General features: G+C 52.9%; 5 non-coding genes across 5 annotated transcripts; 1 reads left to right on the forward strand and 4 right to left on the reverse strand.

Moving 5' to 3' along the window:
* Window positions 1-1,528: 1,528 nt before the first annotated feature.
* On the reverse strand, window positions 1,529-1,600 carry TRNAP-AGG (transfer RNA proline (anticodon AGG)). The gene has a single exon. It is a non-coding gene; the product is annotated as a tRNA-Pro (tRNA).
* A 4,533-nt stretch (window positions 1,601-6,133) lies between these two features.
* Window positions 6,134-6,213, reverse strand: TRNAI-AAU (transfer RNA isoleucine (anticodon AAU)). The gene has a single exon. It is a non-coding gene; the product is annotated as a tRNA-Ile (tRNA).
* Window positions 6,214-11,835: 5,622 nt separating this feature from the next.
* Window positions 11,836-11,908, forward strand: TRNAK-CUU (transfer RNA lysine (anticodon CUU)). Its single transcript has one exon. It is a non-coding gene; the product is annotated as a tRNA-Lys (tRNA).
* A 3,989-nt stretch (window positions 11,909-15,897) lies between these two features.
* Window positions 15,898-15,971, reverse strand: TRNAT-UGU (transfer RNA threonine (anticodon UGU)). The gene has a single exon. It is a non-coding gene; the product is annotated as a tRNA-Thr (tRNA).
* Window positions 15,972-23,895: 7,924 nt separating this feature from the next.
* TRNAL-UAG (transfer RNA leucine (anticodon UAG)) lies at window positions 23,896-23,977 on the reverse strand. Its single transcript has one exon. It is a non-coding gene; the product is annotated as a tRNA-Leu (tRNA).
* Window positions 23,978-27,794: the final 3,817 nt, after the last annotated feature.

The following is a 27,794-nucleotide window of genomic DNA, read 5'->3' on the forward strand; positions in this document are numbered from 1 at the left end:
TGCGGGAACCCCCAGCTGGGCTCAGAGCAGTGGGGGATGGGTAAGAGAGTCTGAAAGGGGAGGCCAGGCTGGTGGGGGAGGGGAGGAAATCTCATTCAGTGGCCAAGGGCCCTGCAGCTGCCTGTTGCTCATTTCCAAAAAGGCCCCTTGGGAGGTCCTGCTCTGCACGCAAATGGCCATTTCGAAGTTTGCTCATGAAGTGCATATCCAGCGCTTCATTAGCATGCAGGCAGCCACGGCACTTCGAAATTGACACGCCTCGCCGCCGCGCAGCTCGTCCCGAGGGGGCTACTTTTCTAAAGGACCCCGCCTACTTCGAAGCCAACTTCCCAGCTGATGGGAACAAGGGGACTTTGAAGTAGGCGGGGTCCTTTCTAAAAGGAGCCCCGTCAGGACGAGCCACGTGGCGGCGAGGCGTGTCAATTTCGAAGTGCCGCGTCCGCCCGCATGCTACAGAAGTGCTGACTACGCATTTCAGCACTTCATTAGTAAACTTCAAAATGGCCTATTGCGCGGCCATTTCAAAGTTTGGGGCTAGTACAGATACAGCCTCAGTGATCTTAATTACCATTAAAACACTAGTTTTCACAATTATCTTTATCAGGTGCAGAAAAGTAGTAAAACCAGATCCAAAATAATAAGCTATCCACAGTCAGATAACTAACTCAAGCCGTACTTCTCTGTCTTTTGTTTTACAATGTTTTAAAGCAGGGGAGCCCTGTGCAATCCATGTCTTGTGCACTTGTGATGACTGCCCTGTCCCCCACAACAGCTTGGAGCATTGGTGAGATTTCACAATTCTTATGCTGAGTGTGAACATATATTGTGATTTTACAACAATGTCTTTAAAATAGACAATGCTCATTGCTTCCTTGCTACCCATCAGGCATTGTTTGCAAGGTACCACATATGCACCCCATTGCACTCTCATGCAAATGATCTCTGGGAGACACATTCCTCCCAGCCTTCAGCAGCATTGAGTTCCTGCTGGCACGTTGCTTAGACTGGAATGGCTGAGGGTTCATAGCCAGTGCAGATAAGTGAAGTGGGAGTTATAGGAAGCAGTCCAGGAAGGAGCAGGGAGAGGTGGGAGGAAAAAGCCCATCAGTGCTCAGTGTAGGGTCCCTGCGGGGCTGCAACCAGAGGGAGGGAGCACCTGGGTTCCACCAACTCCACTGAGGGCATAGATCAGGCTTGTGGCAGGGAATGAGAGGATTGTCTGGGTCACTGAGAGTGACAGAGAAATGAAGGACTGTAGCTCAGAAGGGAGAACAGCCAAGTCATCCAGACAAAAGGGGAGTCAGAAGCTGGACAGTGGCAGCTTCTGCCACCCAGAGGGGCTGCCACAGTGAACAGGAGGGGTGTAGTCACTGGCAGGACCATCTCTTGACAGAGCTGATGCTTGAGCTGAGCCATCCAGTAGCAAGTGGCTGTTCCATTACACAGAGCAAATGAAGAAAGGAAAATCATGAAAGAGGACATAAGCCCCAAAACCATCTGGATCAGCTATTGGACAATGGTAGAACAAGGGCTTGTCTGGGATTTGAACCCAGGACCTCTCCCACCCTAAGGGAGAATCATACCCCTAGACCAACAAGCCATTTTTAAAAAGAAAGTGCTGGGCTTTCCACAGAATCAGGTTTCAATAACCCCCCAGTGCTTTGATAAATCCTACACTTAACTTCACTTTTCCAAGGTCATTTCCAAGCTCCCCTCACAGCTTTGAAGCAAGAAACCAACTACACACTCAGGTCAGTTCAGAAACCACACTGTGTGAGAGAAAAATGTAGGCAATGCAAGGTCAGGGAGAGCAACAAATACACTCTTTGGGGGGAGCATCAGGGAGTTCAACTCAAGACTTCCTCCTCCCTGAGCAACACTTGGCCTTGCAAAACAAACCCGGCTTCTGACAAAAAGGCTGTGAGAGCGGGAGCTGGAGTGGGTTTCAGCTCTTGGCTGCAGAGTGGTCTGTAGAAGTGGTCCAGGGTCCAGGCTGGGATTTGGGCTTTGGGGTTCATGAAGATACTGGGTGGAGAGCACAGACATGACTGCATGCAAGTACCTGTGAGCTGGTGCCCAAAAAAACCCCACAGCAGCAGCAGCAGCAGCAACTCTGCTCACCTTCACTCTGGGATGCCAGCAGCTCGAGAAACCAAGCAAGCGGCAGCAGGAGGTTGGAAGCCCAGAGCACAGCACTGAATCCCTGAGAGCATCTGAGTGGGACACGATCCCTCCATGCAGGGCAGAGGTAGAGGGTAGGATGGGTTCCAGCACAGCCATTACCCCCAACAATGAACATCTGTTCCTAACACTTGGCTACCACTGGCCTCTCCCAGCGAGGCACCTACCCGGATGGAGCCGGAACTCCCCATGTCTGTCTGCACCCAGCCAGGAAGGACAGCGACACTCAGGATCCCATCTCCACCATACCCTAAGGCCTGGCACTTGGTGAGCATGTTGAGAGCAGCCTGCGGGTGAGAAGCCATGAGCAGAGACAGCAGAATGTGGGGGAGGGAATGAGCCCTCTAGGAAATGACCCACCCTCCCACAGGTGTTCAAGGGTCTGAGAGCAGCGTTCCTTTTAATTTCATCTTTCCATGTGCAGAATAAATTGTACGTACACCAAGGCATGTGCGTGTGGGCACCACAAGTAAAAAAACACCCTGCCAGCTGCGGGTGCTCTGCTAATCAGCTGGTCTGCATTTGAATTTCTCCTGGATGGCTCCCCAAGCACTCAGCTCCTAGAAAACACTTGTGAAAAGAAAACAATAGTGTGAGCTGCAATCTCCCAAGAAGGGCAGCAAGCCACAGAGATGCAGAGGTAGCTGCACTTTGACTAGCCACTGATGGTGAGAGGCTTCCAGTGGGCTGTGACAGGTGAACACACCTGAGAGACGTGCTGAGGCAATTCTTGGTTATGCAGGATCTGGGTGGGTCGGGGAAAGTGGAAATGTGACATGGATTCTCCTTTGGATTCCAATTTACAAGGCCCCCTTGAGTTGAACTGGGGATGGTCTCGAAGTGGGGTATGTCCAGCCCTAGGAGAGGTAGAATTAACAGCTCTGCCGTGGCTCTTCTCTGTGCCAAGACTGGCTGGACTGGGAGTGAGCCATCCCTGGCCCATCTCTGCATGGGGAGTTCTCTGGCAGGATATGGGCACTGTGCCTTGAGCGAGGAGCCACTGCAATCATGATCCACATTCTACAGCTCTCAGTTGTGCTGTGTGTACAGGATGGAGAAAGTGCATGAAAGGCTGGAAGAGCGTGTGCTTGGAGGTCAGGATTTTCCTGTAGAGTTCTATGGCTTGTTAATTTTGGCACCAAAGCAGAGTGCAAACTCTGCACAGCTAAGGATGTAGATGTGCAATTGTCGAGGTAGTGAGAATCAGTCAGGTGCCTGCTAGAGCTGGAGAGGTTCCTACACTGTTAGAAGACGCAAGGTCGAGTTCTCCACAAGGGGTCTCTTACACAATGCAAGGCAGCACTTTCCCTTGCATGACCTTATTTCCATTTGCTGCATGCGGGACACATGGTAAAATTACTCAGGTTTGAGCAAGCTCACGAGCAATCCAGCAGACCGCAGGCTGCAGGGTCACACGCCCGCCCCAGATTTCTGTCAGGGTTCCCATCAGAATGTGCCCAGCAGCAATTTTTGTAATCTGTGTGGGAGGAAATGACGGGAGCTGCTTCAGGCCACAGCATATGGGGTGGGTTGGAGGGATGACTTGGCCTATGTCTTTGCAGAGCTTTTCTTTTCTCCTCACCCTCCTCTGTAGCTGGAAATAAGTTGTTTTTTCTTGCCTGCCCAGAATAAAAGACAGTTAACAGCTGCAGGCTGTTGCTGGCCACCAACATTAGCCAGCCACCTCCTGTCCCCAGACACAGTGTGGGCAGGCAGGGATTGAAACCGAAGACTGCAGTGTGCACCACGGCCCAGAGGGCCTGAGTGGGTGGGGTTCAGCTGACTCAGCCCGAGAGGGGGCTTAACAGACAATCCATAGAGCAGCCCCTTGCATATTGGGACAGGTGTTGGAGAGGGGCTTGGGAGTGTGTGCAGAAGGTCTTAAGCTCTTGTCCGGGGGTTGCTGTGGATCCTATGTTTGTGGTGCAAACAGCCTGGAGATGAATATCTCAAGACAGTTCCCACTCAGCAGCACAATGGGCATAAAACAGGCTCCCTGCCTGCTCTAGCTCCAAGCTGCCCCTAAGGTTGCGTCTACACTAGCAAGTACATTCGAAATTAGAATTGGAAGACCGAGCTCTTTCGAAAGAACCCGCTGAGCGTCCATACACGCACCCTGCGCCCTTTCGAAAGTAAGTTTGAAAGAACTCCCATGTTCTTTCGAAGTCGGTCCTCTGTCCCCAGGATGGGAAGAGCGGCCTCCTTCGAAAGAGATCAAGTGTAGACGCTCCGCGGCCCGCTCATTCAAAAGGGAGAGTCCTCCACGGCAGCAATCAGCCGGCAGGCGGCAGCACCGCTCACAGCACAGACGGAGCTCTGTGGTTCTAGTGTCCGACCACGCTTAAGAGGACGCAGGCTCCCAGAAACCCTCAGGCAGGAAGCTGAGAGTGTAGAGCCAGCAGTGAGGCCACACTGCTCTCCAGCTCACCAGCCACCACGACCGACAGCCAGTCCCCCACACCACCCAGACTTATGACCAGCCACCCAGACTCCCACCCACCCCAGGGGCCCTCCAAACACAGCGGGGAGTTGTCCCAGGAGGTGGCCCAGGCCCTGAATCATTTAGCCCCCTCCTGGACAGAAGCCGAGATCCCGGACCTCCTCTCCCTCTGGAAGGATGAGGAGGTCCCCTAACAAAGGGGGGTCCTTTGCCACAATGCAGTCGCCTTCCAGCTGCTGGCAAAGGGGCCGCTCGGCCACGGCCACCCCACCTGCACACTGGACCAGGTCCGGTCAAAGGTAAAAGAACTGTGGCAGGGGTATTGCAGGGCCGGGGACGCAGCCGGGCGGTTGGGGGCAGCCCCCACAAGCTGCCCCTTCTACAAAGAACTCCACTGCCTCCTGGGGCTGAAGTAGGCTGGACCTCCCACCATCTTCCTCAACACATCCGTCAGGGACACTGAGCCAGAGACAGCGACTGAGGGCGAGGAGCATCCGGGGTCGTTCGCCAGCACCAGGCGACCACGGACAGCACAGCCACTCGACCCCACCAGCGATGACAAGGGCTCAAGCGAAGGGGCTCTTGTCATTGATCTCCCATCCAGGCCATCCAGCTGGGTCCGGTCCGACTGTGCCTCGCCTGCCTTCCTGGAGGGACCACTAGGTAGCTGCCATGCACACCAGCCTCCCTAGTGCTCAGGGAGGGAGTCTCAGGTCCCACCCGGGGTGGCCACAGGCATCCCACAGGGCCACCAGTCCAGGTGCATGTGGACCCTGGACAGCTCTGTTCCCCGGGCTCTCAGGGGGATGATGCGCGGCACTCAGCACCACATAGATGGGACAGCATCAGGGGCTGCCCAGACATGGAGGCAGCAGGGAAACAGCATCCGGGGGGGTGCGTTCCCCCAGGACTGTCAGCCAACCCCACCTCTGCAGAGACCCACCCTGTCACCTCTACCTCTCTGCCCCTCACCTGAGCTCCCCTGGGCAAAGCTGCTCATCAGGGACTTCCTCCAGGGCCTGCTCCTTGTGCTTCTGCACCCCACCCCCAAGGGCCCTTCCTGTGCCTTCCCCAGCCCTCTGCCCCCCAGAGCAGCAGCTGGGGGACCTGAGTGAAGAAGCAGAACTCAGGCAGGAAGAGGAGCAGGGCAGGCAGGGACTGGCACCACTGGTGCGTTACCTGGGCCTGTGGTGCTGCAGTAGCAGGTGTCCAGGGAGGGAGCCTGGGAGGCCAGAAGGCCTTTGGGGGGAGATGGGGAGCAGAGAAAGCCAATGGAGCTGCTGTAGGGGGCTGGTGCCCTTTGCAGAGGGCTCCTGCTGCCCCTTCCTGTGGGAGGTGTGTTGCAGAGCTGGGAATCTGGGGAACCTCACCTCCCCCAGGCCCACTCTGCAGCCCTTCCCTCTGCCTGGGGTGGTGACTCCCACTTGCTCTCTGCCAGCCTCTCAGCCTGGTTCCTTCAGCTCTTTTGGTCTCCTGCCCAGAGCAGCCACTAGAAGGAAAGCAGAAAAGACCTGCCCAGGGCCAGCATGGGGCTTGAACCCATGACCTTGGCGTTATTAGCACCACACTCTGACCAACTGAGCTAGCCGGGCAGCTGCAAAGCATCTCACAAGGGGCCTTTTTGGAAAGGAGCAACAGGCAGCTGCAGGGCCACTGGACTGAGATTTCCTCCCCTCCCCCACCAGCCTGGCCTCCCCTTTCAGACTCTCTCACCCATCCCCCACTGCTCTGAGCCCAGCTTGGAGTTCCCCCAGCCCCGGCTGCCCCTTGCCAGCTGTCCTGGGCCCTGCAGTGCGTCCCTCAGATCCTGTCTCTCCCACCCCTCCCCAGTGCCCTGATCCCCTTGTCCCCTCAGACCCTGCCAACCCCCCGCCCACTGCCCTTTTCCCCTCCTCCCTCAGCCACAAGCCCTGCCCGGGTTCCCCCTCACACCTGCCACCTCTCGCTTCTGGCAGCCGAACTCCGCCTCCCTCTGCACTGCACAGTCACCAGCTGAAACCTTGGGCCCTGCCCAGGGGCTGTGTCAGAACGTCTCCCACCTGCACAATTCATGTCCACTGCAGGGGTTTTGCTTCCCAGCAGGGTTAGGAAATGTTGGTGAGGAAGCAGAAGGAAGCTACAAGAGGGATCTCAGGTGTGTCAGGTCAGCACTGGGGACAGCTGGGGTGAGAGGTGAATTACCACTGGGGTGGGGGCAGAGCTGGGTGTGGCTGGGAGTGAGACGCCCCCTGTCACGCACAAGTGTGTGCACATGGTGTGCAGGGACAGGGCTGCGGGGTGTCTCTGCAGAGGCAGGTCGAGGGCAGGAGCTGCTCCCGCAGACAGGGCAGAACAGAGCTCCTGCCAACAGGGAATTGTGTCTGTGTAACAAACGTGCTGGAGGAGCCAGCTGGCACAGGCAGCCCCCAGAGCCACAAAGCTGTGAGGCACAGACTGTCTTCTGGCAGCCACAGCAGCACCTTCCCCACACCCATCACAACTGCCTTTTCCTGAGCTCCAGGCTGTGACTAGATTCTTTCCAACACTCGTTTTCCATCAGCCTTTACCTTCCCCAGCAGGGAGAGAGATTGCCAAGGGAGGTCTTCTCTGCTCCCCAGCCAGACGTAGGGAAACATTCAGAAAGACATACAACAGGGCACCACCGGGAGCTGAATCCATGATCTCCTGTTTATTAGTCAGGTACGTTAGCCAGCTAAGCCACCTTGTTATGTCACTGCTTGCTGATAGGGAGGTGACTGTGTTAGTCTGTATCTTAAACCAAAAAAATGGTCTTGTTGCACTTTAAAGAAATGTGTCTTTGTGGGGCCAACGCACACGGTTGGACTGTCCACAACAACGCCTTCCCATTCCCCAGCACAGACATTGTGCCAGAGGGAAGCTGGAGTTGCTGCCCAGAGGACATTGAGGACAGGAGGAGTTAAAATTCTCCTTTCACATATTGGCTGTGTCTACACGTGCCCCAAACTTCGAAATGGCCATGCAAATGGCCATTTCAAAGTTTACTAATGAAGCGCTGAAATGCATATTCAGCGCTTCATTAGCATGCGGGTGGCAGCCGCGCTTCGAAATTGACGCTCCTTGCTGCCGCGTGGCGTGTCCAGACGGGGCTCCTTTTCGAAAGGATGCTGCCTACTTCGAAGTCCCCTTATTCCCATGAGCTCATGAAAACCTCAAGAAAACTACCTGAAATGGAGCACCTATTCAGATGAAGTCAAATGCTCCACCCCTGAGTTCTGCCCCTCTTTACCACTTTAAGATGGTGAGAGTTTTGTTTCTCTGTAGAGGCAACTCAACCTTTCTCAGAAGGAATGTGCACATGAGAATCTGGCTAGTCAAGGAGTGCAGGGTGCCAAACTATCAAGAGTCACAGGTGTCAAGAAAAGATTCAAATGGCAGGTCTCTGGGTGTGATGGACAGCTATCTATCTATCTATCTACGTTCATTTAGAACTCTGAATTTTTCTATTTCAGTTCAAATCAATGTGGGTCCTCCAGGTAGCACTGAGGTTTGCTATAAATCTCTCTTTGTCCAGGGTTTTGTTTTCTTATCCACAGGTGCACCTGAGTGAGGGCTTTTTCATCCTGCTGGATAAGTGAGGCCCACCAGAATGCCTCCTCCAGTATCCACCTTTTGGGGAAATTTCCAGTAATTGGCCTGCATCCCCCATTTGTTCAAAGCCCTCCCCTTCCATGAAGGCAAAGGGGCCTTGCTGTTGTGTTCACCTGAGTTGCTCTAAGGGAGACCACTGCCGTGGCTGAAACCCTCTTACCATCTCCTCCCATTGAGCTAGCCACTCTTTTAATCGGGGGACAGGGCCCCTCTGAAGCTCCACCTTCTTCCCCCACCAGCAGCATGACAAACCTGCAGTGGGCTTTGTTGACTGGAAAAGAATAAAGGTATAAAGAATAGAGCTTTGACGCCAGCAGAACTGGAGAGGAAATGGAGAGCAAAGAAAACCACTGGAACTGCTGTGGAGGGCAGGTGTCGCTTGGCAGGGTGCTCCTACTGCCTCTTCATGTGGGAGGTGTGTGGTGCAGTGGGAGCTTCTGGGGGGCTGGCTTTGTGCTATGGGAGGATGGGTCCAGGAAGCCCCAACCTCACCTGGTCCAGACCCACTAGGAAGCCTGTCCCATATGTACAGGTAATGACCATTAAGCCTTCCTCTGCCACATGGACTGGAGACCCTGTCCCTGGTGGGGTGTTTTTGGACAGCAAGAATTTTGGCGGTCAGGTCAACAGAGTGGGGACAGGACAAGAACCTTGTGATCAACATCATCTCCTGGGATGGGGATGGGGAAAGGCTGGCCAGGCTGGGTCCAGGGCTCATGTTCTTCTCAGTCAGGTGAAGGAAGCAACCAAGCAAAGGGAGGGATGGAGTTGGCCAAAGCCCCTTCCCAACAGGCTGGTAAGCCTCACCACATGCTGTGCACCTCGCCTGTGCATGCTGGTGTCTCCTCCCATCAGGGCTAGAGATTGCTCCCTGCCAGCAAAGTAAACGGTGGCACGGCCTTCCTTACCCATATGCTGACTGCACAGCTGCATAAGGCACCTCAGCATTTCCCAGTTCATTCCATTCATTGCAATGGGAGCTGGGCACCTGAGACCCCAATCCCAGCCCTGTGTTCCTTCCGTGCTGTGTGGGCCATGCTGCCAGGGAACAGAGAGGCCATGGGGATGCCGAAACTGATCTACAGGCTCGGGGACTCTGCCTAGACAGTTCTGTGCCTCCAGCAAATCCTCCAGGGGCTGTAGGGCATTGGGTAGCAGCAGTATCCCTTGTGCAGCAGCGTAGATTGGGGGCATATCAATCTCTGGTGCAGCCGTGTGGTGGTGCAGTGGGGTAAAGCAGGTTCACCTCCCACTAGCCCTTCCCCACTCCTGAAAGTGGCCAGTGTAACCAGCAGCAGCTCCTGGGGGTGAGGGGCAAGTGGATCCATGCACTCTCTTCCATTTGCAGGCACCACTCACCACTTCGTATCCGCCGTGGTTCCCCCTTCCTGGCCAATGGGAAGCGCAGTGGAGATTACTGCAGTCAAGGGCCGATGTGAGTTCCCCCTTCACTGCCTCCCACAGGGACTGCAGGGAACATGGCAGCCATTAAAGAGAATAGTTGAGACTCCAAGGCCAAGGAGCAGAGCGTAGAAGATCCAAGGCCTGAAGAAGTGAAGCAGGGCCAGGGTCAGTGGGAGTCACAGACTCATAGGGCTCAATAATTGGAAGGGACCTGAAATGCCCATCGCGTCTAGTCCCATTTCCTCATGGCAGGACCAAGCACCATCTCTAGTGGGGTGAGCAAACCTCAGGGGGCATGAAATTCCATAAGGGGGCCACAGCCCAGTCAGCTGCTGGGTCTCAGGCTCACCCACCTCATTAAAAATGATGAAACCTCTTCCTGTTTCGAGGTCTGCGTCATCACATTTATACATCGATGAATAAAGTTTTTCCTTTCTTCAGACTTCTTTTCTTACACACGCTCAAATGGGCTTTTTTATATATGAACATCACTGAAATTTTTGTCGGTTCTGACCACATTAGACAGGTTGTGGGGTCGTTGCTAATTTCAGGGAGGAAAAGTGGGGACCAATCTAAAAAGTTTCCTTATCCCTGATCTAGATCTTCACTGTTGGGTATTTATCCATCATCTAAAATATCTCCAAAGATGGAGATTTTGCCCTTACCCGAGGAAATTTATTTCAGTGCTTAATTGCCCTGACAGGAAATATTTCCTAACGTCCGACCGAAATCTCCCTTGCTGAAATTAAACGGGAATTTAATTTAATTAAATTAAAAGGAAAAAATTTTATGATTTCTAGATATATTCCCTATTAGATAGATGGATAGATTGATGTCAGGTATCTATCTATTGGTCATTACTCTGGCAAGATCAGGGATTGGAGAACTCACTGCTCAAAGAATTAAATTTAAGCTTGACAGAGAAATAAAATTGTGCAATGTGCAGACCTGAGCACAGAGATGTTCTGCACGTGAATTATGATACAGACCCAAAAGTGTGGATTTTGGGTCCTTTCCCTTCCAGTCACTGCATTAATGTCCTCCAAACACCCCCGGGGTGTGGGGCTTTCTCTAGCCCTGGGCGCCTTCCAGTGCAGACCAAGTGCCTGTCTGGTGTGCGCTTTGGTGCCACACTCCCTACTGCACCATACAGGAGGCCTGTGATCTGCAGGGACGTCAGATGAGATGATCTCTGCAAAGAGCCTGTGGCACAGAGCAGCCTCTGCTGTTCCCATGAGCAGCCGGCTAGAGCCCCACAATGACCCTGAGAGAGTGGGGGTGACACAGGGGTAGCAGCTCAGCCATGCAAAGGGGCTGCCAGGGGCAGGACATGAGCCCTGCTGGCCAGGGGCAGGTGTGGGAGTGACATCACAAGGGCCTTTTACAGCACCTCAGCTGATTGGTTAAAAGAAGTTGGAAGGTGATGACCTCATAGAGAGTCCCTGACACCAGCCATGTGTGACAGGCTGCAGGGCTGGGGCCATCTCAGACACCCCCGGGGCTTCCCCACAGGGAGTCTCCTTCCTCCGCTCTGCCCATGAGGCTGGAGAGGAACCAGGGTGAGGAAAATGAGCATGAGAAGGAGCCTCTTTGTCCCGTTCTCCTTCCCACTTGACTAACTGCGCTGGACGACCGACGTTCACCTGGGGCAGGTCAGAGCCTGATCCAGCTGATGCTGAGCAAATTGAAGGCAGGGAAAACACTCCGTTAAGGTGCTGCCCTCCCCACTGGATGAATGAATGAATGAATCAGGGTCCTCCTTTCTCGTCCCATCTCCCATTGTTGTGAAGCACAACAGTCTGTGAGCCACGAATGCCCCTTTCTCTGGAGAGTCACTAACAGGCAATTTCCCACAGAAAACTCTCTGCAAATGCGTGTTCAGTCTTTATGAAAAAGAAACGTGTTCTCCTGACTGCACCGGCTCTGCGCTGAGATCAATGGTGTCAGCATTCATTTGTTGTGCAGAAATTGCCGTAGGTGCGTGAGGTGTTCGGGAGAGCTCGCAGCACCAGTGAGAGGCTTGGCCAAGATTCACTCCAACAGCCTGTTTTCTTTGCATCTCACCTCCTGCAGCCCAGATAACAAAGACTGGAGTTCGGCCCTTGTGAGCACTTTGCCCCACACATTTGTCTTTGCCCAGCTGACAGGCACATTTGACTCTTTCTACTCTGTGATAGGCTGTATGGAGCGCTTTGTTTGTTCCCCTGCTAGCTCAGTTGGCAGAGCGTGAGACTCTTAATCTCAGGGTCATGGGTTCAAGCCCCATGCTGGGCGCTTCCTTTCTTGCACAACTGTTCTCAGCCTAACAAACAGTTTTCACTGTTGTCCTGGCCTCTGGCAGGAAATGTGTGTTCTTCTCCTTGGCTCTAGTACAAACAAAGACAGTACAAGGAGGAGTTGTGTAGACATTCTGCAGCCCTCTACTTGGAAGTAGTGGGGTCTCCCATGGCAGGAATCAGCTCTTAAAGCTGCAAGGACCTGGAAACCCTGAATCAGGAAGCTGAGACCATGCAGGCAGCAGCCAGACCATGAGGTGCTCCTCCAGAGACCAGATGTCAGCCAGCCCCCTGAGTGCTTCCAGGGCTCCCCCACCAGGCCATCCCATGGCTCTCAGGCCTCCAGCCATTGGAAGAGGAAGTGGGGCCCGTCCTGCACTGAGTCTGAGCTCTGTGACCTCTGGAGTGAGGAGGAGGTGCTCCACGTAATGGGAAGCAAACAATGGAGTGCAGAAGTGTTCAACCAGCTGGCCAAGGGCCTGACCACTTGGGGTCACCCTTCCTGCCCACCTCACCATATCAGGAGTAAGGTCAAGGAGTTGCAGCAGGGTTATGCCCGGGTGCAGGACTCAGCCATCTGGTCTGGGGGTTGTCCCCACCACTTGCCCCTATTACCAGGAGCTCAAAGCCATCCTGGGCCCCAGGGACACCTCCTCTCCCCTGGTCTTCCTTGACACCATGGCCGAGGAGCCCCAGCAGGATGTGAAGCCTGAGTCGGGACCAGAGCCCAGCTCCAAACCCCCAGGGCCAGAGCAGGGACCATCCGCCCCACCATCCAAGTGATCCAGCGAGGAGGTTGAGCTTGTGCTGGACGTCCCCTCCTACAGCTCCAGCCAGACATCTGCCCAATGGTCATTCCCAGACCATGGCGATGGACTGTCAGGCACGTACCCCACAGGGCACACACTCCCAGGGCATGACCCCCCCCCACATGCTAGGGCCCGGGCACACCGCAGCCCATGGATAAGGCTACGGCCACCAGCACCCTCACCCTCGGAAAGTCCCATGTGCCCCCTGTCTCCCCCCATGTAAATAGTGAGTGTATATAGTTATCCCCCCATTGTACATAGTTAGTTCTGATGGTGTTTGTTATGTTCCATGCTCAGAGGCGAGAATTTAGGTTGTTTAACGAGGAATCATTTTCATTTTTCACAACCCCCGCATGTGCTATGTGTGGGGGGGCAGTGAGCGGGTGGTGGGGGTAATGTGTGGGCGATGGGGGCAGTGAGTGAGTGGTGGGGGGGGTGGTATGCTGGTGGCGGTGGGAATGTGCAGGGGAGGCCTGGATGGTGCTCACTTGATCCCCCAATCAAAGTACTCCCATAGGGCCTCCCAGAAATGGACCCATTCTTTGGGGGCATGAAGGCTACGGGCAGCAGCCCAGCTCACCTGTCCTCCTTTGGGCACCCGGAGGTGCAGCTGCTGGTACTGACACATCCATGGAATGGCTCTAATGCCACAGAGCACCTCAGCACAGCTTAAGAAAAAGGGAGGAGCATGACTACATGTGGCCAGATGACTCCCATAAAGAGCCTCCCCCGCTCCCCCCGCCCCGGCCTGGCTTCTCCCCTCCACCAAACCCACCCCCAAAGCAGCAGGCATGCTGAGGCCAGCATCACACGGTGGTACAAAACTGGGCAATCCCCAAGTGGGGCCTCTTAACTGTGCGGCTCCTTTTAGCTGTGGGACAGGAGCTGTGGCCCAAAGACGCATTCCCCAGCCGCTGAGAAGCACAGAAGAACTCAGGGCTTGTCCAGGGTGGCACAGTTGAATGGAGACCTGACTCAGGGCCTCTAGCTGGTGCTGTGGAAGAATCTATTGCAGTCGGGACAGAGAAACATTCATTCCCCTCTGGCAAGTATCTGCTCTTTTCCCAGCTGTGCACTGCCCAGCCCAGGAGCTGGGAGGGACCAGAGCCCCTGATTCAGCCTTGGGAACAGGACTTTCCTTAGAGACAGCTGCCCATGTCACTGGGTGCAGCTCAGCCAGGGGTGCCCCCACCTTGCCACTCTGTCTGGCTGGGGCACTGAACCCCTGCACCCTGGCTGCAGGGGACTGAGGTGAGTGTAGCACTGTTGGTCTGACACTGGAGATGGGCTGGGCCCTGTCAGGCAAATGAAATCATCCCACCCCACCCCCCCACCTGTGGCAGCCAGAGCTCAGCTCAGCCTCACAGAGTTGAACTGTGCTTGGAGTCTGCCCAGCGCAGGAGCTGGGAGGCAGCCGGCTCAGCCGTTGTAGAAGTAGCATCACACAAGAGGACTGGAACTCAACAAAGCTCAGCAGGATGGTGCCTATAAAGGCTCAGTGAGGATGGGATTCAAACCCTGCAGAGCACAATGGATTAGCCGTCCATCCCCTTCACCACTCGGCCGCCTCACCCAACGTGCCTGGAACTTTTTCATATGTCCCAACTTCAGCCCTGCCAGGAAGTCTGGCCGGGGACACAGGACGTGCAGGTTTGGCCCAACAGGGCTCCGCTCACTCCTGTCCCCTGCAGTGCTGCTTCCTGGGGCGAGCAGGGCCCTGTGGTGCCCTGGCCTGGGAGCAGCACAGCCCGGCCATGACCATTCTCTACTCTGGGGCTGGGCCCTGCCCCAGCTCTGTGCATGTGTCCCTGCTGGGTGGGTACAGAGCAGGGCCATGGGCAGGGTCTGCAGCCTTTGTGTCTCCTCCTGACATGCTCTGCTCCTTTCCAGCTGCTCTGTTAGCACAGCAGCTCCAGCTGGATTGGCCCCTTCTGTGCCAGGCCTGTCTGTGAGGCAGGGAGCTGATGGGAGGCAGGTTCAGGAGCAGGCTGTGGCTGGGAGGGAACACGTGGGATAGGGCAGGGGCACTTGCCTGGCACAGCTTCGGTTGGAGGAGGGGCAAAGATAGTTCTGTGGTTCCCAGCCAGTGACATCAGTGAGGGAAAACCCTTCAAGTACATGCCAGGAGAGAGCTTCTGTGCAACAGCAGCAAGGCATCTGCTGGGCTCCCCTCCTGGACAACAGGGTCTGGTTCAACTTCTTCTGTCACATGGGTGTTGGGCTTGTCAGAGAGAGAGGCTACAGCAGAAAGAGATGAGCCCTCAGGGGCATAAGAGAAAGCAAGACAAGCCGACGTATTTATGCTCCTGCCTGGTTTTGAACAAGGGACCTTTTGCATCTTTGGCAACTGTGATAGCCACTACACTACAGAAGCTGTACTGGAGCTTTGGTGCTATCTTGCCCTCTGCTAAATTGCATCCTCAAGTCACTGCTTGCCCTGACACATGCAGATGGGGGACCTTTTGGAAATTGAGGGGAGTCCTTTACCGGCTCAGCTGCTCGAGCAGAAGGAAGCAGCTGCACTCACAACTGGGACTTTCAATAGCAGCTCTTCCAGAATTGAGGTCCCAAGTGGTTATGCAAATGACACATGCAATATTTAAGTCTGCAACTCATTTGCATTTCCTGTTGGCCATATTTCCATGCCACTTCCAAAAGGGCTGGGCAGTGGAGCCACAGCCTTCCTGTGTAGATGCTCCACAGGACTTTTTGAAAGAGCTGCGGCTTTTTTGAAAAAAGAGCTCTCTCGTGCAGACATAGCTGTGGGGAAAAAAGTAGAAAAGCAGAGCCAGGCTCCAGCCGAAACATTTGCAACAGCTGATAACAAAGAAATGTGTGTGTGCGTAACAGAACACGAGAATTCTTTTAACAACTACAGAACATACAAATGTTTAAACTCCAGTTTTCTTCTCTCTCTTCACACTTGCTTCAAAAAGAGTAATTCTCAGCACACTGAAATGTCTCTCAAAAGGTTCCCATAAGAGCTATTTACTTGGGCCATGGCTTCACTTTTGAAAGGGAAATGCTGATGAGGCTCTGCCATTCCACACAGAGGAGCCAGGAGCACTGAGCTTTTAGCAGCCCTCCCCACATAAAGGAAAACACCCACATGTATTTTGTGGGGTCATAGCTAACTTTCACAAGGCCACACCCTGTCCACAAATAGGGGACCCCATGAAGGCACCACTGGGAGTTGAACCCAGGATCGCCTGCTTACAAAGCAGGTGCTTTAACCAGCTAAGCCATGGTGCCTGCATCTAAGCAAACTTTTCTCTCTGCCCACACCTGACTCCCACCAGCCCCACCTGGGCCTGCTTCGCTCTGCTGGAGTTTCGATCCTGTCAGACAGAGGAGCTGGGGAAATTTAACTCCCAAGCGGGGGGTGACTCTTTGCACAGGTCTGTGCTCAAGAATTAGGTGGTGTCACTCAGGGGTGTAAGAAACTGTCCCCCACCTCTGGAAGAATACAGACCTACTCCAGTGCTCAGACTGCCACGGCAACCACAGGGCCTTCATGGTCCACATTGGCTGGGGAAGGGCCTTGGCCAGTGAAGACCCAGAGGACAGGTGTCCTGTGACTGCTGTACTGGGGAGACTGTGGTCAGTGCTGGAAGCTCCCTAGAAATGGGGAACTGGCGACATCTGAAAGATTAGGTAATCATAGCCCATGACCCAGGTCAACCTTTGTTTTAAACGGAAATGTTTAAGGCCAAGGAGGCCGGGGTCCAGCAGCTTTCGAACCCAAATGGGCTGTTTCTTTGCAGGGGGCAAAATGTAGGAAATGGAAGGGGGCACTGGAGAAGCTTCGCTCCTGGCTTGACACTGCCTTGGAAAAGAAGGAAAAAAGACACCACTTCTGTTGGAGAACGTGGGCATTTATCCCAAAGCCTCTCGCATGCTTAGTGAGCGCTCTACCAATTCAGCAAATTCCCCTGTGTCTGAGCATAATTTCTGACTCACCGATCTTATTCCAGAGGCCAAAACGTCCCTGTGGCCGCCCATGGCTACGGCTAAGGGTCGCAAAGGCTGTGTTTGCACAGCACTGTTGTTCCTGAATAAGTGGTTCCAGAAGAGGGATTCCAGAGTTGTTGATTCCGATGTAGCGCAGCTGCACACAACGTGGAGTTTGAAATACTGCTCTGCTATTTTGAAATTCAACATCTACAAAAAATGGAGCCGGTTTTGAAGCTCCTGTTTCAAAATAGCTATTTGAACTAGCTCCAATCATTATCCCAGGAGATGCCCAGCCAAGACTCTGCTCTCTCTCTCTCTCTCTTGCTCTGTCTTCTTTGAGCTCCTGGCCTTAGGCAGGAAAAAGTCTCTTCTTGTCCTCAGTTCTAGAGGGGAAAAATTGGGATCTCTGTCACCCTCAGAGAGCAGAAGAGGATTTTCTTCTCTTCAGTTCGACCCCCACATGCCCCGAGAGGGCAGAAAACAACCCTTCGCCAGCTCACTGTCCTCCTCAGCACTCTGTCATGTTATGTCTTTCCACATCAGCTCCATTTGTGCCCTGGACCTATAAATGATCTTCACATAGCCAGGAAAGGAGGAGCTCTGAATCTGAGCCATTCACTTACACAAGGACAAGGGTTCGAGCACTCTGCCACTTGAGCGAACTCCTCTGCCTGGAAGCCCCAAAACAATTTGGGAGGCCAGGATGGCAAAACCCGCGATGGCAGCATCCGGGTTCCCAAGCCGCACAAGCCTCTGGAGGAGCAGGGCATTGATTGCATGGACGACCTGCAGGGGAAGGACATGAGAGAGCACTGGTGAGGGGTGTGCGGGGTGTGCCTGGCCCTCACCCCCGGGCTTCTGACTGCTGCTACCCTGCCTGTCAGTGCTTCAAAGTCAGCAGCTTTGAAGTTCCCAAGGTGGCCATTACGATTATGAAGTGCTACATATGCATCACAGCACCTCATTAGCCTCCTCCAGCATGCCTGCTTAGCATGCCCCATTGGAAGGAGGGGGCTTGTATGGCAGCACCCAGAGAGGAGTTACTGACACTGAACGCAAACCCAGCAATACCTGTTGGATGACGTGGTATCCGGCACTAGGTTCTCCCCTTCTTCTTTGTAATCACTGCTGAGGCTCCAGGCAGATGGGAGAAAGCTGCCCTTCATGCACAAATCACTTGCGTCCCTTAGCAGCGGTAGCTCTGTGGGTGGGAGAAGCCAGGTCTGTGGGAGGCAGCTGTAGGGTGCACCTGGAGAGAGAAAGTAACAGAGAGAAAGCCGTGCTAGTCTATATACTATCCAAACAAAAAAGCAGTGAAGTAGAACTTTGAAGATTAACAAATTAATTTATCAGGTGAGCTTTCATGGGACCACTTCTTGAGACCACAGCCAGACTGGAACAGACTCAATATTTCAGGTATAGGGAACCAAAACCAGCAGTTAAAGTTGACAACTTCAAACTCTCTCAGACAAAGAGTTAAGGGGCACAAAACAGACATCAAAACATTCCTGATTCACAAACCAGTTAGTGTACATTTTAATGGAGTGGGCCATTCTGTTAATGACTTAAGAGTTTGCATCTTGAAGAAAAATTTTCAGTTTGCTTTGGAAAACGAGACTGCTGAACTCTCTTTCGTATTCAAATTCGACACATTAACATGTGGTTTGAACTGGGATGCAAATTTTCTGAGATACTATAGGGGCTCTTTTGTATCTTTGGCTTCATGTAACTCTTGACTCCCACGCCCCCATTACTCTCTGATTTGCTGACCTTGATAATAATTTTTTTCTGATTTGTCAACCATGATGTGTATTTTTGGTTCTTCGTGCCTTAAATATCAAGTGTGTTCTGCTATGGCTCTGGGCTGAAGAAGTGGGTCTGTCCCACAAAAGCTCACCTAATAAATTATTTTGTTCGTCTTTAAAGTGCTACTTTACTGCTTTTTTGTTCTAGAGAGAGAAAGTTTAATTAAACTCCATTTGTAAAACCACTCTGGACATGGGGAGGAAAAGGAGCTGGGGAAGCCGGGTTTGTCCTACAGGGGCCTGAAGATCAATGACTCAAAAGAGAGTGTCTGTCACTTGCGTACAGAGGAACAGCAAAGCCCAGGGCAGGAAGAGGAGAGTGCTTGTGTTGCCAGCGGGAGAGAGCTCACTCCATCAGTCTCCTCAGGCTGAAGGTAGGTAGTAACAAGAGTCTCTTGGGTACCCACAGCTTTGAGTCTCTTCCTTTCCCAGAGTGGCCTATTTTCATGATCTGCTTCTTCTCAAGCAACCCCTTTCTCCTTCTCCACAACCCAACTTCTGTCTGATACACGCAGGATGTGGCCACATGAGCCTCTCTTTTGCAGGGGCTATGGGAGTGCGCCACTTCAGAAGATGTTGTGATGTGGAGGGGTGTGTGTGTGTGTATGTGAGTGGCTCACAGAGGGTGTGGGGCTCCTGTTGAGGGTAACCTGGTGACCAGGTAACACCTTTGAACTGCAGACAAAAGGGGGAGGTGGAGCCCAAGGATTTTAAATTGAAACTGGGAGTTGGGAAGCAGTTAAGTCTGGGCTGGAAGGGAGAGAGACAAAGGAGGGGGCAAGGCCCCAGCTCTGGGGGCCCTCAGGGTCTCCTCTCCCCAGCATGGATTGGACTGGCTGTCTCTGCCTGCTGTACTGACTCTTCTGTAAGACCCTGTGTCCTGTCAGCTAATAAACCTGCTCTTCTCCTGCTGAGTAAGAGTCACTCCTGCCTGCAGAGCTTCAGGAAGCCTAAACCCCATCACAGATTTGAATGAGGCCGTGATATGAACATGCAACAACTCATTTGCATAAATGGAACCTCCTGCCCTTCAGGGAGCACCCCTGGCACAGAACTGCTCAAGTGACCCTGTCTGGTTTTGAAAGCTCACATTATTCTTTACCTTGAGGCTGACAGGAGAGGAAGAGGGCTTCACCCCAGGTGGGATTTGAACCCACAATCCTTGGCTTAAAAAGACCAATGGCTTATCCATTAGGCCACTGGAGTACACAAGTAAGGACAAGTAATGAGGGATAAAATTCTCTCAAAAATGTACCTTTCTTACCTTGGAAGACAAAAAAATTGCTCTTTCTTGGTGTTTGTTCTTTCTTTGCTGTGAATCTGAGAAACGCCCAGGGACTAACTCTGCAGTAGCAACAAAGGAGTGACCCACACCCAGCTAGATGTTTAGTTACCATCCCTGGCCGTTCACCAGGAAGGGACATGTAGGCAACAGGTTCACAATGGCCATGAAAGGCAGCTGCTCAATGGGCTGTTTGCCCTGAGGTGCCTGGCTCTGAGACACACTGAGGATCTTTCTGGCACCCAGAGGAGCGTGTAAAGTAAGGGACATTGACAGGATCATTTCTCCTCTCCTCCTGTACCTACACTGAAGGCAGCAACAATGTTGGAAAGACAAAGAAGCCTTTGACGTGGCCTAATTGGAAAAGCATCCCAGGAAGCACAAACTGCTGGAAGTTATGCGGAAGGGAAACCTTCCAATCTGGCTCAGCGTGAGCACATTTAGGAATTAGACCGGAATTTCTCTTTTCTTTCTCTTGTCACAGTTCTGGACTCCTGAACCAATATCACCTCGAAACAGATGCAACTGATATTTTTGTGGGGAATAAATCTCAGCTACTGGAGTTTTGATTGACATTTGAGGAGTCCGTGTGAGGAAACGTGCAGGGAACTGGGCTTTTTCATCTCGTGAGGTCCCTTCCACTTCTAGTACTCTATGAAAGAGACTGGAGGATAGTCACCCCTTTGATTTACTGAGGGACTCATGAAGGAGCTCAGTCTGATAAGAGGGTCTACAGCTGTGTAATGTAAGCCTTTTGTCAGAATGAGTCGGCAGCAACCAGGGTCTGTTTCAACATCGAGGGGTCCCTTTTCATCCATCTCACATAGACCCATCTGGAGCCCCCACCCAGAAGCCTGGGAAATTTGCACAGCCCTGGGTGCCTCGCAGGGGCAATGCTTCCCCACTCACAAGCACAGAGTCTGAGTGTTGAAAATGAGCTTTTATTGAAAGAAGCAGAAAAGTCATATGGCATAAGCTTGGGAAAATACCACACCCAGAGTTCACAACCAAGCCGCAAGTAAGTATCCCAGCTCAAGTAGATGGATCAGTGTCCTTTGCCTCTCAGGCTCAGCCGTCCTATACTGGAAAGAGCCAATCCACACACCCAAACTTTCTCCCTATCCACTTCAAATGCCCCACTTCCAAGTCTTCCCAGTCCGTGCAGGCCCTGACACATCACTTTCGACTTGTCTACACTCGCCCCTTCATAAAACTGAACAGGAAGAAGGGGCATTTGAATAATAGGTGGTCCTTTCGACAGGCCCCCCCACACACAGATGGTACAAGATTCGAAAGTGGCACTTTTCAATCGCCTTGTGCTCCATTATGCTTATGAGGCACTGCATGTTAATGGCAGCACCTCATTATCATCTTCCGACCTCACTCATTACCATGCCCCTTCCAAAAGGAACAGGCTAGTGTAGACATGGCCCTTGCTGCATTCCCTCTCTGAACTGGAGGTAATGCAACCTTTGTGCTGGACCGGCGTTCCGCATCCCCTGTCAGCTGCCCACCTGCCGCTCACACCTGCTGGCTGCTTCTCACACCAGATGTCCCTCTCCTATCTGGTGGGTTTTGCAATAGACAGAACCCTGTGTTTGAAGCACTCCAGGGCCTCAGCTACCATCTCACAGGGGATTTCAGTTCACACTGGTATTCAGCTCTGCATCGAGGTACAGCATCTCCGTATTCACCAGGATGAATTCGAGCAGAATAGTTATTGACCCATTTTTAGGTCCACCTTCTAACAGCGGGGGGAAGAAATAGTCAAACCAGTTTTACCGCTGTATAGCCCAAAGGCTTCCAGCAAGCTGAATCAACCACTAGTCCTACCCTTTTTCACTTCATAATGTTTCCATGAAGGGATCCCTCTGTAATCCATATCTGACACAGCAGTCATGAGTGCCCTGTAGCCCACAACAACTTCAAGCACTGGTGAGACTCCACAATTCTTACATTGGGTAGAGTCATAAAATGTGACTTCCCAACAACAAGCTATTTACAAGAGATGAAAACGCTTTGCTTCACTTGCTCCCATCAGGCTTTGTTTTCAAGGCATTACATGGGCTCACCTTTACATTTGAGGACACATTCCCCAAATCCTTCAGCAGTACAAAGCTCCTGTTGGCACATTCTTTACAGGAAGAAGAAAATTTCTGAGAAGCAGGAGATTAGCTGGTGTCTCCCTGCAGAGAGTTCATGAGCAGGTCGGGGGACCGTACATGCACTTCACCTAGCTGTGCCTCTTCACACTGACAGCCATGTGACAAAAAAGCAAAAAGGGGCTACTTGCTAGTGAAGAGGAGACAGTAAGGTGTGTTCTGGGGCACTCAGAAATCCCAATGTCAGACTGTCAGGGTTTAAATGAGTAACAACCCTCCAGACCACCCTCTGGCAAGCAAGTAATGAAGCCTAGGTCTCTGATGAGGCAACTCCCTGCAGCCCTAATGACAGTCCCAGAGCAGCTGACTGGCTGGCTGGCCCTACTTTAGCCAGCACAGGAATGAAAAGCTGTGTAAACAACCAGGGAGAACTTACAAATGTTACAGCTTCTTTCCAAGGCCATCGATGACCTCTGTCCCTAAACAACTTGCAGGGGAAAGAAGAACCAGGCAGCAGTTCTCTGTCTGTGCTGGAGTTCACAGAAGCAATGAATGCTGGTTTCCCTCCCCTGGGGCTCAGCGGGTACAGTTACAGACCCCTCTATCTGGCACCCGATTCTCACTCTGATAATCTCTTGGTTGATCTGGAGCTGCTGAACTTGTTGAGGGTATTTCATGTCCTCCAGAAGTTACTTTCTTTCCCATTCCCAGAGTCTGGGCTGGGCTGAATGGGTGGTGAACCAGCCAGAGGGGAATTTTAACCCAAACTTGGCTCTTCTGAGCATCTCGAGCACAATGGTTCTCAACTTGTTCACTACTGTAGGCTGCATATGAAACCACAGTGCATAATGTGGGCTGTGTCCAATACTACCTGTGTGTTTGTGAGGATGTCACAAGTGGGTGCTGACTAAGCTGCAAACAGGTCACGGATTGTGAACCACTGCTGTGGTGCGGAGCTACTGCAGCTGATGTGGAGGCAGACAGAGGAGGCAAGTGTCCTTTTGCACACAAACAGGGCAGAGCAGGAACAAGGGAACTCAGCTTTTCAATCTTCTAAGCTGAGTGTGACGCTCCTCAGGGACACCCAGGATTGTGAGGGACCTGCTCCCACCAGCCTGTGGTACCGTACAAGCAAGGCGCTAACAAACTTCCACACACTTTATTTCCAAAAGTGAGACCTCTTGACAAAGCTGCTGCACCATTTTGTAGCTCTCTGTAAGGCCCCTGCGAATCTTCCAACTTCTTCTTCATGTTTTCTGTGTTTCCAGACTGCCAGCAGCCTGGATTCACAGTTCTAGTAGTTACAAGCAGTCTTACACCTAAAGCACCACATTCCCTCCCCTCTTGAGAAGCCCTCTTCATTTTAAAATAAAACTGATCTAACTACAGCAAGAAATATGGAATAAGCCACTGTACTGTTGGCAGAAATACTTCATCGAAAACACTGGAAATACTACACACCATGGTCTCTAGTCTCGACAGGTGGTCGTTTGGATCTGGCAGACCTTCTCTCAAATCCAGTTCCTGATGCAATATCTTGTTGTGTTGGCAAATACGGTGAAGTCATCCAGTGGGGTTGGGTGTTGGCATCATCTCCTTTTGGTGCACAGGCAGGTTTCCAAAGGACCCCGCAGACTTTGAAATCCCCCTATTCCTATCAGCAGAGTAGCTGGCCATTAGCATGGTTATTTTGAGGTTTTGGCCAAATGTGGCCAAAGCCCATTTGTCCTTATTGATCCTCATGACATTTCTTTTGACCCCACCCTGCAATTTATCCAAGTCACTCAGGAGCCTATCCCTACCCTCCAGCAGATCTACCTCTTCCCCTAGTTTAGGGTCATCTGCAAATTTGCTAAGGGTGTAGTATTCCCCCTCATCCAGCTTTTCAATAAATATGTTGAACCTTGCAAGACAGAGAATTGATCATGAGGACATCATATTTGAAACCCATCTCCAAACAGAGATTTCAGTTCCAACTGTTGGGGTCTGGCCATCAATGCAGCTTTCTATCCATCTTCCAGTTCATAAAGAAATGGCAGTGGTGGGATTTGAACCCACACCTCCGATGAGACTGGAGCCTAAATCCAGCGCCTTAGACCACTCGGCCACACTACCTACAAAAGACACACCACCTGAGCATCAACCTCTCTTGACATTTCCTGAGTTTCAGAACAGTTTACACCAAGAGTACATAGGAAGTTTTAAAAAGCCTCATATGTCATACCTAGTGAAAATGTCAGCATGTTTTCAATAAAAGGGGGCTGTGACACAGTATTCCAAAAAGATGGCTTTTAGCACATCCTAACCTTCCCCTGCCGTCTCTCTCGGCTGCTTTTTATCCCAGATCACACTGACACACAGAGGAAGATGATGGGGATTACTGGTCATGATACTCTTAAAGCTGGAGTCACAGTTCCTGGGTGCAGCTGCCATCCTCTGCTCTGGCAGCTGAGCCTTTGAAGGGCTCCCCACGTGGGTCAGGGTAAGCAGTGACTTGTGGATGGACGTGATGAGGGGGGAACCCAACCCAGATAGAACTTCTGTAGCTTTGTGGTTGTTACATTTGCTTTACATGTGCAATGTACTTGTTTAAAGCCCCATGAAAACAGCAGCGCTTTGGTTGCTTTGCTCCCCTTTGGGGCTGAGAAGAGCTGGTCTCATTCTGTCTCCGGGGTAAACCCAACTGCTGTGTGAAAAAGGGTAGAGGTATCAGCAGAGCATATACGTCGCTCTCAGACTGGGGAAGCTACACAAGTTCGGCCGGTCTTTTTCAGGAGGCTTGTGTCTTGGCCTCCTCTGCCCTTGAGGATTGACCGACTGAGGCCGGCTCTCCTGCTGGCCTCCTTTGCGTGACTTGCTAAAGGAAGAAGTGAGGCTGGAATGGGGCAGAAGAAGGAAGTAAAGCTGAGGGAGGCAGGAGAGCAGCTTAGCACCTCAGTGCAGTTAATGGAGCACCACTCTTTCTCCTGCCAAAGCCTGTGCAGGTGAGGCTGGCTGCAGGGAGGCAGAATCCTGTGCCTGTCCAATGGTGCTCCAGGAGTGGCTCCTGGTACCCCAGGAAGAGAAGTGGGATTCTGGGTGGAAGGAAAACAAGCAAAGCTCTGTCTGAGTGAGTAAGGAGCAGGTCCTGGGTGGATTGGGCAGTGGTGGTCTTGAGGGGCTCTCTGTCAGCCTTGGGGCACCAGGGACCACTGTCCCTTTGTGACTGAGCCAGGCTGGTGGTTCATAGCTTTGGATGTGTCTGGTCGTGAGCAACTGGGACCACAAACCCTCCACCTGCCTGTGTGATGGGCAGATGTGCTTAATGTGACATTTGAGGGAAATGGTTTAGCTGTCAAATATCAGAACCTCTTTTCTGTGTGTGAACAGCCTTTGTAGCTGGGTGCAGGATGTGTCTGTCTGTCTTTCTGTCTGTGCTACAGAGCGTGTGGTAGGTTTCTGGGTCACACTCGCAGACGATTGGGCACTACGCTGCCTCGCCTGCTTCATGGCCCATCCTGTAGCACCTGCTGTCTTGTTGGCTCATTGGGAAAGCGAGGGGTACAGCTGAAGGCTCAGCAGCTCGGCTTTGCATGAAGTGTGGGCGTCTCAATTATCGGTAGCAGCCGAGGGCAATTTGAGGCCCTGTGGTCAACATCTAGCCTGTTAGCCCCCTTGTCTGTACGCTTCAGTCCAGGGTCATGCTGACACTGCACATCTGTGTTCTGAAGCATCTAAACGCTGGGCTTGAGATAGGCGCGTCTGTGCTTTCAAACGCTCTAAGACTGTGCTGTTCCTTTGTGCTGTGTGCTCAGAGGCACCGAAAAGGGGCAAGATGGAGTAGAGCAGGGGGATTGTGTCTGGTTACAGGACCCCAGGGGCTCCCGGGCGGGACAGTCACACGGACACCTGCCTCAGGCCCTGTGGCTGGTGCTGCAGGCTAATCTATTGCTCTCAGTGTCAGAGAGAGGGGAGTTTGACATTCAACCCCAGAAGCAAGTGTCTGCCCCTTTCCCAGCTGTGCACAACCCAGCTCATCCCAGCTGCTGGGAGAGACCAGAGCCCCTGAGCCAGCCTTGGGGACAGGCCCTTCTCTCACAGGCAGCTGCCCATGTCAGTGGCTGCAGCTGAACCAGGGCTTCCCCCACCTCATCCCCATGTCTGGCCGGGGCACTGCACCCCAGCTGTGTTTGGGGCCATGCTCACCCCAGGAAGCCGCACTGCAGGGGACAGGAGTGAGAGTAGAACTGTTGGGCCAAATCTGCCCATCCTGCTTCCCTGGCCAACCAGCGAGGTGCAGAAAGGTTCCTGGCAGGATTGACTTTGGGAAGGATGAAAAACTTGCAGCACATGAAGATGAGGTGGTGAAGGTGATTGATTGCTAATCCATTGTGCTCTGCCTCCAGGGGTTCAAATCCCATCCTCACTGCATCTTTCTTTGTTGATTTCCAGCCCCATTGTTTGCAACTTCCAGCCCACCTGAGTTTGCTGCCTCCCAGCTCCTGTGTTGGGCAGACTCCAAGCACAGGACACCTCTGTGAGGCTGAGCTGAGCTCTGGCTGCCAGAGGTGGGGGGTGGGATGATTTCACTTGCCCTGAAAGTGCCAAGCCTGACTCCAGTGTCAGCTCCACTCACCTCTGCCCCCTTCAGGGCTGCTGTGTGGGGCTAAGTAGGGCCCCAAACACAGCCAGGGGTGTAGTTCCCTGGCAAGGAAAGGGCAGCCCTGACTCAGCTGAGGTCAGGCACAGGTGCAGCTGCCTCTGAGTGAAGAGCTGGTTCCCCAAGGCTTGATGCAGTGCTCTGGTCTCTCCCAGCTCCTTGGCTGGGCAGTGCACATCTGGGAAAAGAGCAGATACTTGCCCAGGGGGAAGGAAAGTTTCTCTGCCCCTGACAGCAATAGATCCAGCCACAGGGCCTGGGGCAGGTCTCCATTCTACTGTGCCATCCTGGGCAAGTCCTGAGTTCTTCTGTGCTTCTCAGCAGCTGGGGAAAAGCCTCTTTGGGACATATCTCCTGCTCCACAGCTGAAAGGAGCACACAGGAGCTGCTGGGTTCAGCTGCCAGGGGTGCCGGGCTGCTACCTTCTGCATCCCCTGGTGTTGGCCCTAACAGGACATGGGGCTGGAGGGACCTTTGTTTTGACCCACAATGGATGTTCTGGAGGTTCACATGCTGGTGACAGGCCAGTGCTCCAGGCCCCCCTGGGACACTCCTGTCCTCATGGGAAAGGAGCAGCTCTGGGCTTTCAGGTCAAACCGCACATGGCGGCTGCCACACTGTGGGGTGGCTCTTGCAGTGCTGCTGAGCCCGGCTTTGTGTGCTGTGTCTGAGACTGGAACCCCCAAGCCCCTTTGGGGTAATGACTGCAGCAGGATAGGTCAGTGTCCCGGCCCCAAAGCAGCCAGACCCACTGAAATGCTGGAGAGTCCAGGGAAACACTTCCCTGCCCCTGGGCTGTTTTCATGGGCCAAACTCCCTTCCAGCCTTGACCTGAGTGAGACACTGACATGGCCACTTCCCAGCCCCAGCCCTGGGCACTCACCCACTAGCACTAGTAAATGTTCTACCCCTGGAGCGCATGACCCTCAGAATAAGCAAATGTCCTGACCCGCACAGCTCATTCCAGAGACCACAAACTCTCTGCAGCTGCCCATGGCTCCTTTCCACCGAGGCTGGCGAGATGAACTGGTTATTGGGAGTCTCCTAATGCTCCCATGAGGGGTTCAAGTTCTGCTGTACCTTTTAGCTCACCTTTGCTTGTTGTCCTGGCTGCAATGGACAAATAGGCTCTACGATGCCCAGGGGGCTGTGCAGGGGTCAGCCTGGAGGGTGGGGGGTTGCTGGGTGTCACTGTTGGCATCACCAAAAGAATTCCAAATGCCTCTGTCCAGGGGTGCTGGTGAGTGGCAGTAACCTGATGTCACTGTTCTTGGCATCCTCTGTGTTTCTGTG

Source organism: Carettochelys insculpta, chromosome 33, assembly GCF_033958435.1.
Source record: "Carettochelys insculpta isolate YL-2023 chromosome 33, ASM3395843v1, whole genome shotgun sequence".
Taxonomy (NCBI): Eukaryota; Metazoa; Chordata; order Testudines; family Carettochelyidae; genus Carettochelys; species Carettochelys insculpta.